The sequence below is a fragment of the Phacochoerus africanus genome, chromosome 10 (assembly GCF_016906955.1).
Source record: "Phacochoerus africanus isolate WHEZ1 chromosome 10, ROS_Pafr_v1, whole genome shotgun sequence".
NCBI lineage: Eukaryota > Metazoa > Chordata > Mammalia > Artiodactyla > Suidae > Phacochoerus > Phacochoerus africanus.
In genome coordinates this window covers 78,421,107-78,436,788 of record NC_062553.1, presented here as the reverse complement: position 1 = coordinate 78,436,788, position 15,682 = coordinate 78,421,107, and the positions used below count along the sequence as shown (strand labels likewise).

General features: G+C 35.0%; 1 protein-coding gene across 4 annotated transcripts in view; it reads right to left on the bottom strand.

The window, feature by feature from the left end:
* The window catches only part of LRBA (LPS responsive beige-like anchor protein), a 709,127-nt gene that overhangs the window by 175,033 nt on the left and 518,412 nt on the right, over window positions 1-15,682 (bottom strand). The window lies entirely within an intron of this gene.

The following is a 15,682-nucleotide window of genomic DNA, read 5'->3' as shown; positions in this document are numbered from 1 at the left end:
TGAATATCAGCTATGTGATACTTTGGAAAGCACTTATTAAATCCTATTTGGTTCACTAGAAGAAACAACCAGAAACAGAATCTTGAAGCTGGTAGATTAATGCATCATGGATTCTGAGAAGAGGATGGAACAAAACTGGGGGAGAATGAGAAGGAGTGCAAGAAGACTGTGAAAAAGGGATTAAAATGTAAATCTAGAAGTTCCTACTAGTGTGAGAAAGACCAGGAATTAGAAGATAAAAATATACCTGCATGAAATTTCTTTAGAAAGTATATAATACGAATAGAATATCAGACATATTATGAACATATACCAGGAAAGAATACATTACAGCAGAGGTCCCAAAAGCAGTAAGAGGGGTACTTAATACTGGAGAAGGGGTAAAGAGCCTGGGCTCAGAGGAGTAGTAACAGTACAGTAGTAACAGTCAAAAGGCTATTGGAGGGGAAAAAACCCTGCCTGACAATATTCACTGAATGTTATGAGGTTATCTTTTAGTACTGGGGTAAAGTTGGATAAAACAGTGGCCTATAAGCAACCAGAATATTGTTTGGCATAAGATAAGAGCTTAATAATGTTAGCTGGTATCATTATTGTCACTGCTGGTGTTATTCAGGAAACAGGTGAACGCCACTGAACAGTAGGCAAAATTTTGTGTGATTACACACATGTACATTTTCTTTAGGAGGACATACAGGGCATTCTAAGATTCTCAAATGGGTCTAAGGGCTCAGAGAATGTTCAGATCAACTGCTTTAATTAACATTTCATTCTCATAAAACATTCTGATCTCTAGAAAATCTCTGTTCTTTAAAATATGAGTACCATATTTTAAAGAAAAAATACATATGTAATATCACTTTCTTTAATGAAAACCTATGCCTTAGTCACTCTTCATTTACATAAGAAAATATCTGATCACTTATTGGGAAAATATTAAACTGAAATTTAAAATACTGGTTTTAAAATAGATGTATTCAGAAACATTCGATTGAAAACGAAGCAATGTTAAAATAGTTTTAAAACTGCTTTCCATGTTAAAAAGTAATTTTAAGCAACATTTTAAATAATCGTCTGGGCTACCTTTCTTAAATCATTAATTCTTTTTTTCAAAATTGCTATTTCTCTCAAGTACCATTTGTTTTCTTGCAATAGGATGGTTCTAATCAACATTTTATTTTAAGCCTTTTTTTTAACTTTACAAGCAAATTTTAAAAATCTTGAGTTGATTATTGTTTTGAATCAGTACCACAGTACCCCAATTTAAAATGCTATCTTTTAAAGCATTAATTTCTGTACAAAAGAATAAAATCTGATTTTCTAAATTTACACCAGTTAAGAATGGAACCGACTTCAAGAAATCTTTGTTAGAGAACCAATTTGGAATGCCTTTAAATGTACTTTAGCTCTTGTCCCTAAAGACTGAGCTATGCAAAAGGAGAGAAAGAAGAAATAAAATCACTGGAAGACAAATTACGTGAATTAAAAATAAAATCAATGCTCTGCATTGTATGGTTCTGCAGCATATTAAGTATTCCCTTTATCTGCTCCTATTTTTATTACTCTCCAAATGAGTACCCCTCCAAAATCAATAGTTATAGAATCATGTTTCTTGAATATAATGCTAAAACCAATTAGGATTGATTTCACTAGCATCTGAAAAAAAATGGCATCGTGCAGAGATCCATATAGGTGGAACCCATAGTATTGATTCTGGCTGTTATTGTTACAGTTGGTTTCTGAAGCCTGCTACAGGACAGCTATCAAGACATACCACATTTATTTGCAAGCATATAAAACAGAAGTCCCCAAATAAAAGAAGGGTTAAAAAAAAAAAAAAAAGAAAAGACCACTGGAGCTGTGCAATGACAATGATACACTATCAGCTTACTCAGAGAAGTTACAGTGGGAATACACACATTGAATTATACATTACGCGAAAGCACTGATTTATTGTGGTAATAACATCCACCTCATTAAAAGATTCTGCTTTGCTGCAGTTGGAAGGCTACATATTGTTTACTGCTATAAATTAATGGCAGTGCAAAGACGACTGTGGAACCGTCCTAACAATAGATCTGTAATGACAGTGCTGTATATCACAGCTTCCTCAGCAGCTTCATAATAAAATGGAGACAATGTATTGAGCTAATACATTCTACCATGCTGGCCCATATTTTTCTGACAACTGCTTTAAAAGATGAGCTGATTCCAACTATGTTATAATGCCGCAAAACATTTAACTAAGCAAGAGTCAGTCACATACATACCAAAGTGCATCACAGCATTTTTAAAACACTGTCTAAATCAGCATTTCGAGATGTTTATTCATCTCTGCAAAAGAACTAAAAGTAAATGCTGATGGTTCCTCTTACTTATACAGTATATTAAGAGTAACAAATGGAGGGCAATTCAGGAAGATGCCTAATACTACCATCCTACAGAAAGCTCTTTGTACAATTTAACCATAAAAGCTTGACAGACTGTTTTTCAAAATCAGCAAATTGATTATAGGAGGAAGAGCAAAAATACTGGTCATTTAAAGTGGCCATAACTTCCTGGAAAAAAAAAATCAATAAAAAATAAGTATTGATTACAGAGGTGTAATTCAAGTTCATAACCAGGTAAACATAAAGAGCTCTAGGATATAGAAAAATAATTTTTAACACTACAGAAGCTAACAAATAGAATTATTTAAGATTTTAAAAATCTACAAAATAACATAAGAACCTTAATCACAAAAAGTTTAAAAAAGCAGTTCAAATAAAATGAAGTTATTTAAAAATTAGAGTATCAGGACTATCAACACCTGCATTTATGTGTTTAAAAAATGGAAATAAGAACTTGGCTTAAAACAGGAAAAGATAAATTCACAACTCTTGGAAATGAATAAATAGCAAAAAACAAACAAACAACCCAAAACACTACATAAAGGATATTTTAATCTAACAAACAGCAAAAATGACAACTGGTAGATTGATAAGTATTTTAGGTGAGATTATCTGATACCTTTCATAACAAGATATGCAAAGCAAAACTTTTAAAATCAGGTTTTTAAGGGAATAACACAAAAGAACTTTGATTACTTTTGAGAAGTAATTCTGCTCATTATTAGAGATAAAAAATACTGCATGTAAAGGGCCCAGCTCAGTGCTTGATACACAGTAAGTTATTATTAATAATAATTATTATTTCTCAGCTTATTTAATCAAGAATATTTAAGAAAAGCAGCCATTAAACAACCTTGAAATTAATACTGTCTATTAGGAAAGAATGTAATTAAGCATCACAATTCTCTAATGGTATATGCAATACTGTACATTATCTGTCAGAAGCCTAATAGTATACTACAGTCCCCTCAAACTGAATTACCCTACTTCAAGAATATAACCAAAAACAAATTATCTTTCAAAAGTCCAAAGGGCCTCCAAATTTTACTGTGAAAAGCATACGAAATATAAAGCAGGTTAAAATCACTTAGTATTACATTAACCAAAAACAAATGATTTTGGATTCACAGACCCCAAAAGCTACACAACACAGACTCTTTATTCTGAAAAGTAAAAATCAGCTGTAAAAAGAAAAGATTGTAGGAGTTCCCATCATGGCGCAGCAGAAATGAATCCGACTAGCAACCATGAGGTTGCGAGTTCAATCCCTGGCCTCGCTCAGTGGGTTGAGGATCCAGCCTTGCTGTGAGCTGTGATGTAGGTCGAAGACACAGCTCGGATCTGGTGTTGCTGTGGCTGTGGTGTAGGCCGGCTACAGCTCCGATTCGACCCCTAGCCTGGGAACCTTCATGTACCGCAGGTGCGGCCCTAAAAAGACAAAAGGAAAAAAAAAACAAAAACATTGTAGGGTTCAGTTTCAGTTTTTTCTTTCTTTTTAAAAATTTTAGGAAATCTTACCTGAAGTTATCTAATTAATACCCCCAGCTTATGTTTCATATTTTATGAAACATTATTATGCATTCTCACAATACATGTGTGAGCTAGATATTCCTATTTTAATAATGAAGAAAATAAATATCATGAGTAACCTAGCTCAAAATACATGTATATCTAGGAGACATGGACCCAGGGCTCAAAATCCAGTCTTTGGGCCATTTTATCCATAAGCTGTTGTATTACAAAATGTTTTTCTCAATTTCAATAATTTCTTACTTTTCCACTTTTCAAACATATTTAAAAAGATGTTTACATAATAATATATGTGCAGAAGCTTCCCTTGTGGTGCAGCAGAAACGAATCGGACTAGTAACCATGAGGTTGTGGGTTTGATCCCTGGCCTCACACAGTGGGTTAATGATTTGACATTGCCGTGAGCTGTGGTGTAGGTCACAGACACTGCTTGGATCCTGTGCTGCTGTGGCTGTGGTGTAGGCCAGCAGCTACACCTCCAATTCGACCCCTATCCTGGGAACCTCCATATGCTGCAGGTGGGGCCCTAAAAAGTGAATATGCAAATATATATACGCAAAAGTGCTTAAAATAGCTTCTGGCACAAAGTATTGAGTAAGTGTAGTTGCTATTGTAACTGATACTATCACTATCACCAGCATTCCTTCTTCCTTTTGAGATTTACAGGCGAACGCTTCCAATTTATATTAACTCTTCAAAAGAAAGGTTCCAAACAATTGGACCCTGGATGCAATTACTAAGAATAAGAAAAGTGTAGAGAATTGGCAAGAAATCTCAGGAATTATATAAAGTACAGATTTGCTTGAGTTAACAACCTTCTCTTTTAAAATCTGAGCCTCAAGAGAGTTTTTTCCATCTTTCTGTGAAAGCTTTCTTGGGAAAATCATTAAATCTTAACATCTGGGGATGAGATGCAGAAGAGAAGATTACAGAAAAAGAAAAAGGTCATTATGAAGCCTAAGACGCAGAAACAGGGCCCTCGGACATGGTAAAGAGTAGTGTACGATAAACATACATTTCGTGGGTAAAGAGGGAAGTGGGGGAGAAATGGCAAAAGTGAAAAGGGGTTCATAAAGGCAAGGCAAACGTGCATGATTACTTTTAGGATCTTGCTCATTAGGACCTTGATGACTGACCTAAAGCCATCTGTCAATGTTATTATCTTCATTTGGTATGACTGCAAAACTGGAAGCATCCTTTCATTCCAGGACTACATGCAAAGCCGGTCCTACAGCATGTAAGAGGTCATGGACAAGAGAGTTTATACATTATTTTATTCTGGAAGTAGGGTAGGCCTATTGACAGCAAAAAAAGAGCTATTGTACAAAGTGAAGGCTAAATATAAATACTAGCAAGGAAAAGATAAAGTGGTTGAACTAATGCCATATGAATCCAATGTTCTATGTTACAAAAATGTCAGATTAAAGCAAAGAATGGTTCATTATGAGTAAGGTACTTGATACGTATGAATTAAATAAGAAAGTTCAAATTCAGAAGATGAAAGAGGATGGACTATCAGGCAATGAGACATCATAAAAGATGGTCATTCCTGCTAGCGAATAAGGTTTTGCTTTGGAAAGATTATAGGAAAAAACTACAGTAAACAGATTAAAGGGGCTGTTCCGTCTGATGACACTGCAACTTTTCATTGTCTATAAGTGAAGGGTCTAAGAGTCTGACCCTTAACATACAAACCTATTAGCATGCCCAAGTCACAGGTGAATGACTATCAACAGCTGGTTACCTGGGCAATATCAGAGGCAAGATTCAGAGCCAATTCTAACTAAACCCTACAATAATTTAGGTTATGTAGATTGATGGAAAGTGTTGGTGTGCTAACCTTGTAAGGCCACTGAAATCTTTCATGGACAGTGAAGATGAAATGCCCTTTTGAAAAAATGTCATTTAAGTTTTTATCCCTACCTATATAATGTGTGTGGATATCACTTGAACAGAAGGTTTCACAAATGGGGGAAAGGGGTGAATATTTTGTCTTGGGAAAACCAAAAAGATATTTGGCAAAAATAGCTTTAAAAAAAAAAGTGAACACAAAAGGTAAGCATTGCCACCAAAGTTTATTGCTTTACTTTCTTAATTTTTATATTTCTACATCTATATTTGTGAACCCAAATGAGTCTTTAGTTCTCTGTGTTGCTAAAGCTTTTTAAAGAAGCCACTGAATCCCACTCTGTGCACTTCCGCCACCTGCCTTTCTCCCCCATCCCAAGGGTAAGAAAATAAACAAACAGCCTCTGTCATTTAAGCAATGTTGCCACTGTTAGTGGGAGCAGCAACTATTTTGTGTCCGTCGTAGCAGCTCTTTTATCTAAATGACAAGTATAACGAACTGCCTGATCAGCATTTTTACTCAACCTTAGCTTTTAGAGTACTTCGTGATGTGCTATATATACATGGCTGAAATGGTTTGGCACTTATCTTCAGACACTCCACATTTTATTTAATATTGTCAAGAAAAAAATTTCACTGGCACACTACTATGGCTTTTAGAGTTAACAAATAAGCACTTTTGTTTTCAAGAGCAGTTTTTAATCCCTTGAAAACACTTTCTTCCAAGTGGCATTAAACATATACCCACTACACTATTTCAATTTAACAAACATATCTTGGGAAAAAGAAAGTATTCTCTTTTACTTATTGTACTTATGCAGAATCTAAATCATTCCAAAGGCTCACATTGGTAGATTTAGTAGTAAAGCCTTCACAGTTCTATGTTCTTCAGCTGTGGTTCATAATTAAGTATTTTTCACTATAGGTATCAATCTTTTTGAGACAAGCACATGACTGAAAATAATCTGATAATCCAATGCTAGTGTTCAGCTAAATGCCTGTAAGAACCCAAAAAAAATCTTAACAATCCAAGGCCACTTTAAAAAAAAGCTGTTTTAAAGTAATTATGAAAATAAGAAAATGATAAACAACCAACAGGCTCAATCCTGATACAGGAAAATCTATTCATTTTCAGATAGAGTTATCTATCCATTTAATGAAACAAGACCATTAAAAATCAGGAGTTCTGGTCCAAAATGGTGACAAAGGGGGCTCCTGAACTCACCTCTTCCCACAGGTAAACAAAAAGTTGCCACACATGGAACAATTCCCTCTGAAAGAAATCCAAAATCTAGCTGAGCAATTCCTACACATTGGGCAAATGAGAAAAAAAACCCCACAGTATAATGGGTAAGAAAGGGAGTGACAATCTCACCATAGGCCTTACCCATGACACAGTGACACACCATCTAGAGGAACTCACAACTCACAGATTCTCCCTAAGGAGTGAGTTTTAGACCCAACATCTAGCATCTCAAAATTTAAGAATTCCACTTGTTAGACAGGCCCCCAAAACACTGCCTCTGAAAGCCAACAAAGCCTGAATTCACGAGATCCACAGGGGAAATAGGCCCCACCCCACAGACCTCATCTCAACTTTGCTACATTTGCAAAGACCTGATTTGAAATAAGGTCACATCCACAGGTGCCAGGGGTTAGGATTTCAACGTATATTTTTGGGAGACAATTCAACTCCTAACTGTACCCAAAAGCAAATGCTGAAAATACATCTAGCAAAAACTGAGAGAAATGAAAAACAAAAAAGATATAGACTAATCTAAATTATAGTTGGAGACTTCAACACCCCTCTCTCAGTAATCACTTGAATAACTAGATATAAAATTAGTAAGGATATAGAAGATATTAACAACACTATCAACCAACTTAACCTGGCTGACATGTATAGAATACTTTATGTAATAAAAGTATGTATTCTTTTCAGGTCCACATAGAGCATTAACCAATACAGACCATGTTCTGAGTCATCAAACAATTTCAGCTCATTCAAAAGAACTGAAGTCATACAAAGTATGTTCTCCAATCATAATGGAATTCAACTAGAAATCAACAAGGGAAAGATACCTGACAAATCCTTAAATCTGTGGTTAGGAGACAACACTCTTCTAAATGATCTATGGGTCAAGGGGTTCCCATTATGGCACAGAGGTTAACGAATCTGACTAGGAACCATGAGGTTGCAGGTTTGATCCCTGGCCTTGCTCAGTGGGTTAAGGATCCGGCATTGCCGTGAGCTGTGGTATAGGTCGAAGACATGGCTTGGATCCCATGTTGCTGTGGCTCTGGCATAGGCCAGTGGCTACAGCTCCGATTAGACCCCTAGCCTGGGAATCTCCATATACAGCAGGAGTGGCCCTAGAAAAGGCAAAAAGACAAAAAAAAAAAAAAAGATCTATGGGTCAATGACAAAGTCAGAGAAAATCAGAAAATATTTTGAATGGAACAAACATGAAAACACAATATAAAAAATTTGCTGGACCCTGCAAAATCAGTGCTTCAAGAAAAATTTGTACCATTAAACACTTATTAAGAAAAAGAGGTCTGATAGCAATAGTTTAAAGCTTCCTCATTAAGATACTAAACAAGAGGAGAAATTAAATCCAAATTATGTAGAAAGAAATATAGCAAAGGAAGCAAAGAGTATTCAAACTGAAAACAGAAAAAACAAAAAACAATGAAAATTAGGATGCCTATAGCTACTGTCATACTTAGAGATGAAAGATTATGTGCCCTTCCCCTGAGACCAAAGCAGTTGTAGTCAACATTAGATAATGCAGGAAGTATTCTTTACTTACAAAATACTTATAATGCAATAAGTATTCACTTGGGGAGGTAAAGTCCTCAAATGTCTACAAAAAGGATGCTAGTATGAATACTTGAGTCTGGGAAGGTTGTAAAATACAAGGTCAATATACAAAATTCAATTTTGCTCCCCATATGCTAGCAATAAACAAATGGAATTGGAAATTTTCCCTGTCCTCGCTCAATGGGTTCTAAGGACTTGGCATTGCCATGAGCTGTGGTGTAGGCTGCAGATGCAGCTCGGATCTGGCATTGCTGTGGCTGTGGCTGTGGCTGTGGCTGGTGGCTACAGCTCCAATTAGACCCCTAGCCTGGGAACCTCCATATGCCGCGGGTGTGGCCCTAAAAAGACAAAAAGACCAAAAAAAAAAAATAACGATTAAAAAAACATTAAAAATTTAAGGATAAATTAACAAAATATGTACAATAACTCTATGCTAAAAGCCACAAAACATTAAAGAGAAATGAAAGAAGACCTAAACAAATAGAAGATATATTTGTGGATTGGAAGATTCAAATTGCTAATATATCATTTTTGATAAAAGTAGCCTACCGATTAAACCTCAGCTATTCCAATCAAACCTCAGGAGAACTGACAAGCTGATTTCTCTAAGGGAAAGATAGAAAACCTAGAACTGCCAAAATAATTTTGAAGAAGAAGACATACTTGGATTCACGTGACCTGATTTTATGACTTACTATAAAGCTACAGTAAACAAGACAGTGTGGCATCGATAGATATGCTGATTGACTGAACTGCATAAAGTCTAGAAATAGACCTACACGTAAACAGTCAATTTAACTCCAACAAAGGTTCCCAGACAATTCATGAGAAAAGGTAGCCTTTTCAACCAATGATGTTGGAAGAACTGAACTTCCATTTGTAAAATAAATAATAAACCTCAATTGCTACCTTGCAACTACGATAATATTATAGCTAAAACTCAGCAGCATCTGAGCATAATAATAATTATGACTGACATAATTTGTTTTTAGAAAAGTCAAATCATTGTTAGGAGCATGCAGGCAACTAAATCAATCGACAGCTTTTAACTTTTCCAGTAGGACAGTCTCTGAAATATATACATGTATAAGTGAATTCATGGGCCTCTTGCAATAAACCCATAGTTTCCTTCAGGTGACTGGAGTCTACAGGTTGAGAACAGCTACCACATCTTTTTTTTTCCTTTGGCTGCACCTAAGGCATGTGGAAGTTCCCAGGCCAGGGACTGAACCCACACCACAGCAGTGACCTGAGCCGCTGCAGTGACAATGCCGGATACCTAACCTGTTGTTATACCACAGAGGAACCCCGATATCTTTTCTTGCTTCCTACCAGTAAGATTACTGCCATTAGTTTTCTAAACTCTACTTATCTCCATCCTCTTTCCTTCCTTTTTTTTTTAATACTATACATTTCTAAGCCTCTATGTAATACGTCATATTTTTTTCTTTGTATTTTACTCAAATACTTTTCATTCTGAAAAATGATTTAAAATTTTGTATTTTGATCATAAAGTAAGCTGTATGATAAGCCTGTAATATTGGTGAAACTGCAAACAAATCAGGTCCTAGAAGAGAATCCCGGAAAGACGGCTTAAGGAGGATGACACCCTAAGTTTATCAAGGCCGCTCAACCATGGAGTTACAAATGATTCCAACCGTTCTGAATGCTATGAATGTCTTCTCATCACTTTGTCAATATTTCAGAAAGGTACCACTTAGGTTTTCAAATAATTTTCTGGTTGACATTATGAATGATGATCTCATATTTTCGAGGAGTTCCCTGGTAGCCTAGTGGTTAAAGTGTTGTCACTACTGTGGCTGGGGTTACTGCTGTGGCTCAGGTTAGATCCCTGAGCCAGAAATTTCTGCATGCTGCAGGTGCAGCCAAAAAAACAAAAACAAAAACAAACAAAAAAACTCCTTTTCTGAAAGTGAGACAGTCTAAAATTAAGTCACATAGAAATAAAATGTTTCGTGGTCAAATAGAAATGTGTCATAGTCGCAAAGAAATAAAAAGATTCTCATATAAATGGTTCATGCATAACATTCATTTGATCATAAAATTCTTTAAAGGGACGATTTCTTTCACTTTGTTTCCGGCACAGTCGTCAGAACAATGTCCAGCAAATGTTTAATAATCAATTATTTGAATAAATACAATATTTCAATATAAACGGGGTACTATAAATAGGTGTTTATGTTCTAATAAATGGATTTGCAGAATAAAGACTTGGACAGGAACATAAACATGTGGCTAAAAGATAAGTTACTACGTGATCCATTATAAAAAGCATACTACTACATAGTCACATCAAGTTAAGTTTTGAGTATCACAGGGAAATATAAGAATGAGAAGTTGACGCAAATATATAAAGAAAGCTACAAATATTTTTAAAATGTCATCCTACTATATTTACTCTTAAAAAAAAATTCCAGGCTGAAATCAGATGTATAATACCAGTACTTATTCAACTTAAAATTTTTTTCTAGGTATTTTGAAAACAATTTTTATGTAAATTTATGGTAACTATATGTTCCTTACTCTGAGTCTACCTCAGTTACTACACCCAGTACTAAACAAAGCAAATAGGAAGTACTATGGAATAACACTGGTAATGTGACGTAAAGAAAACAATTCATTTATAAATAATAATAAATGATCACTCCACACTACAGTAACTTAGGATGATTTGAGAATAAATACTTAACTTAGAGAAGGATTCCTGGACTGGCAGTGTGTTGCTGGTACATGTCAAGATTATTCATCACCCTGACAGTAATAGTAACCACAGTCCATTTCAGTTAGTTCAGTTTATCATTTTCTGACTAATGTTAAAAAACAATGTCATTGAAGGCTGCTTAAACTAAGTGTAGGCTTAACCTCTGTTAAAGTCATATAAAAAGTTCTACTAGAAGGTAACTTCCAGTAAAAAAAAAAATTCTGCTATACAGAGTGCTAAAAAATGCAAAATTTAAAAAGCAGTCACACACAACCAACAGGTTGTTTTCTTAATTTAAAAACAAAACTTTAGAAATCTTTTAAATTCATAAGAATATATCTATTCCCATATATATATATGTATATGGTAGGATGACATATATATATATATATATATATTCATATTTTGCCATTTTGCCAAATTTAATTTTAAATTGTGCAGAAAGAGGTGCATAGCCTTATTTTAAATGAAATATATCGCAATGAACATGTAATAATTTAGAGTTTAAAAAGGGCAGTGTACCCATGAAAAACTTTCTTCAGTATTATACAAATACTATATCAAAAGCAGTTTGCTATAAAGGACGGTCCAAATCAAGCACTTTGCTTAAAAGTCCCTTCCGTTAAATGGAGGCAGACTGGCACGAGTCTATTTAAATGCAAACATTTCCTACTCTGGTTCTCGAATTTCATCTTTCCAGGCTATTGCCCCCTCCTTTCTGATGTTCCTTTTAGAAAACATCAGCACTTACATTCTACTTTCTACAGCAGCACTTTCTTTTTCGACTAATGCAATAATTTTTCTCTGTGAGGTATTGATCCCTATTTTGTTTTTAAGCCTTTTTCTTCTTAAATTGTCTTTGTGTCTTCTGGTTTCTTTTCTTTTTCTCTTTGATTCAGTCTTGGTTGTCCTTCACGTTGAAGACTGTCTCTAAATGTTTGCTAACACTTGGTATCTTCTTTGCCAAGAATGAGGTGTGAAAGTGCTGCCTGAACCACGCTGAGCATAAGCGGCAATGTGAACAGGCGGACTTCACTGAGGGGACATCAGGTAGGCTCCAAGGAGGATTCCTAAAGGTCAGAATTTTTTAAGGGTTGTCTCCTGAGCCAGTCAATATGTCCAAAGAGTAACACAACTTTCTGTCTTACAGGTTGGGGCTGGTACCCGCCTGGCTGTCAGAGTTCTGATAGCATGACAGCAAAGGGGTCTGGGGGCCTTCACCACTCAGTACTTAAAGCTTTCCATTAATCCTCCTGTTTTCCACTCTGTACCTTCCTCCCTTCCTCTGCTGTTCTTGTTGTTCTTAAAGGAGAAACTTCTCTGGTATAGTTTCTCCAAAAAGTAAACACCTAACCTGTTGCCAAGACAAAGGTAAATAGTTGGATTCGGACAGAAGTGGCTACAAAATGCAAATAGCTGACCTAAAATTTTCTTTCTGGTTATATCTAAAGTCTACTAGTTCACTGACAGGGACAGATCTGAGATCAAATCCTAGCCTAAACATCTGGAAAAGGTATGACCTTGGAGAGTTCCTTAACCTCACTACATCTTAGTTTTCTTATGTGTAAAGAGAATAACATATTCTTTCAGTGTGGTTGAAGGGATTCGAGAAAGCACACATATAAAATGTTTGTTAAAGGCACCTTTTAGGGCTTCCCTCGCAATCCTACAAAAAGATTCTAAATTTTCCCAGTATCATTCTTCTGCTGATTGAGCTGTAAACTCCCCAGGGCCAGGGAATGCAATTTATACCCAAATCTCTAAAATCAATATGGCATATAACAGCATCCATATTTGATGCCAAGATTAAAATAATTTTAATATATTTTTTCCACCAGTAAAAAAAAAGCCAAGGGTGGGATAATTTTTAACTTCTTTCTCTGCATTTATATTTATTAAAATGATTTAAGATCTATTATTTACCATTATAATACCATAAGGTTGTTGCTGTTTAAGTTTGAATTCCTGTGGTTTGACTGAAGCCCAATAAATAGAAAAAGAAAGTTAAAGTTATAACACCTATCATTTTAAAATAATGTTGCCCCCACCCGCCAAAAAAAAAAAAAAAAAAAGAGTGTTCTTTTCTCTCTGTGACATCTAGATGGTATATTGATTCCTGGTATATCTGTTACAGAGCTTACTAAAAGGACTGGCATTCATCAGAAACAGCACTTAAAACTTAAAGAGATAAAGAAGTGCTGTCTGATCAACAACAGTTAAATGTCGGTAGTCAATTCCAGGTCAAGACAAATGCTGTATATTAAATGCGTGTGTTAGGAGAAATATCTCACATATAAAAATACACAACCAAATAGTAGGAGATTAAAAGGAAACAGAGAGGAAGAAAAAAAAAATCACCTATTTTTTTTTGCTTTAAACACAGAGCAAGAAAGGGAGAAAAAACAGTAAATAGAAAGACAGACAATAGCAACTCATCAACAAGTAAATAAATTCAGGAGAGCCTTATTCAGTTCTTTAGTTATCTCAGAATTTACTCTGTAGAAACATTTTGATCCAGACGAGTGCAATGAAAGTTGCTGGTTCAACAGTGTGGATGGTACAGCAGAGGTTACAAACAAAGAAACAAACAAAAACCTATGATTTGATGGGGCCTGGACCAAAATTTAAAATTCAGTTTGATACTGCAAGGTCATTTTCCCCTAAGGTTAACTTTTCCTGATTCGTAACAAAATCGCTGCTCACATTGCACTTGCTCTCTCAAGCTGAAAAATGCATGATTTTTCTTTTCCTTCTACCTTGAACTCTTTCAGTAATTACTTCATTTTAAGAACGTGAGCTCCAATAATTATAAAATATTTGATTATACTTTGGCCAGTCTTGTTTCTCCTCCCAACCTTCAGTGAATTTTTTAGTAGAAGATTTTATTCTTTCTAATCTCCAGAAACTGAGAGTCCTGGGCACATTCTCTGACTCAGTGAACAATCAAAAGTGAGAAAAACAAATGAATACTCAATTATTCTCTAAATTTAGACAAACGTTCATTTTTTTCATAAAACAGGCTTAGTCAAGAAAGATCAGGGCATAACTTGGGACAAACATACCAGCAGGAGGCAATTTGGACAAGCCTTCCTTTTTCAAGCAATGGAATGCTGGTTGCATTTTACCATGCGTTTCAGCATGAGAGGTGAAAAAGCCACTTGAGAAATTAACATTAAAACAGACTCAGCAATTGATGCCAAGCACAGATTGCAGTATAGCATATTGTAATGTTTCCCAGCTTTCTGGGCCAAACTCATAGTAAGAAATATGTCGCTTTAAATCATAACCCACATGTGCGCGCGCATACACACACACACACACCTTAAGCAGAAGATTCGTACATGATACACACTATTTTCTTTTTTTTAATGTAATGCTATACTATTCTGTTCATTTTTTAAAAAAGCTACTTGGGAACTGCATAGTATTTAAATTCTGGTTCTATCTACTCGCTGTGTGACTTTGTACAACTTGCTTAACCTCACTGTGCCTCAATTTCTGCCCCTGTAAAGGACAATAATAATGTTACCTACCTTATAAGGTCTTTGTGAGCGTTAAAAGAGATAACACATGTAATATACTTAAATAAGAGCCTCGCATATAGTAAGTCCTCAATAAACATTAGCTAACAGGAATAAAATGGGATGTTCCTACCTTCTCTGAATTTTATAGCTGAGTTTTCCCTGCAAGTTTTCATTTGGAAACGAATGGTTATCAACTGTTATTTCAATCTAAGAACATATCTTTTTTTTGGGAATAAGAATCCAGGCATATATATTAATTATTCCAAAATCACTATATTGATAAATTAGAAATGATTTTTACCTGATTATCTTAATTTTCCTCTCCTAGAAAATTGGCTTACACACTCAATCTTCTTCTAAGGAAAAAAGATAAATCACAAAGCACAAAATAAAATCTTCCTAATCCACAAAGGAAGCCCTGGCGCTGAAACGCTCAGCCATCACAATTTGTTTTTATGGTATGACATTTTGTAAATATATTCCTGTTCTAATCATAACTTCTTACAAAGAAAAGACAAAAAGAAAATGCTGATTTTTATCTCTTCCAAGGAGGCTGTCAAAATATAAAAATCAATATGTACTTGTAAAATATGGATTAATGTCATTCCAAAGTCTGTGCATGGTTAGATCTGTCTTCTCATCAGCCAGAATTTAAGGCTAGTGATGAAACAATGTGGAAAGTGGAGGGGAAAAAAAAAATCAACTTCAAAACTGATCTCTGCTTTTTTCAGCTTTAAAAGGATAAATTAAACTGTTAGGTTAAATGAGGAGTTTCTGAATATGAGAAAATATTATATTTTCATTGGATTTTCAGACTAAAATAGATTTGATCTTCTCAGCAGAC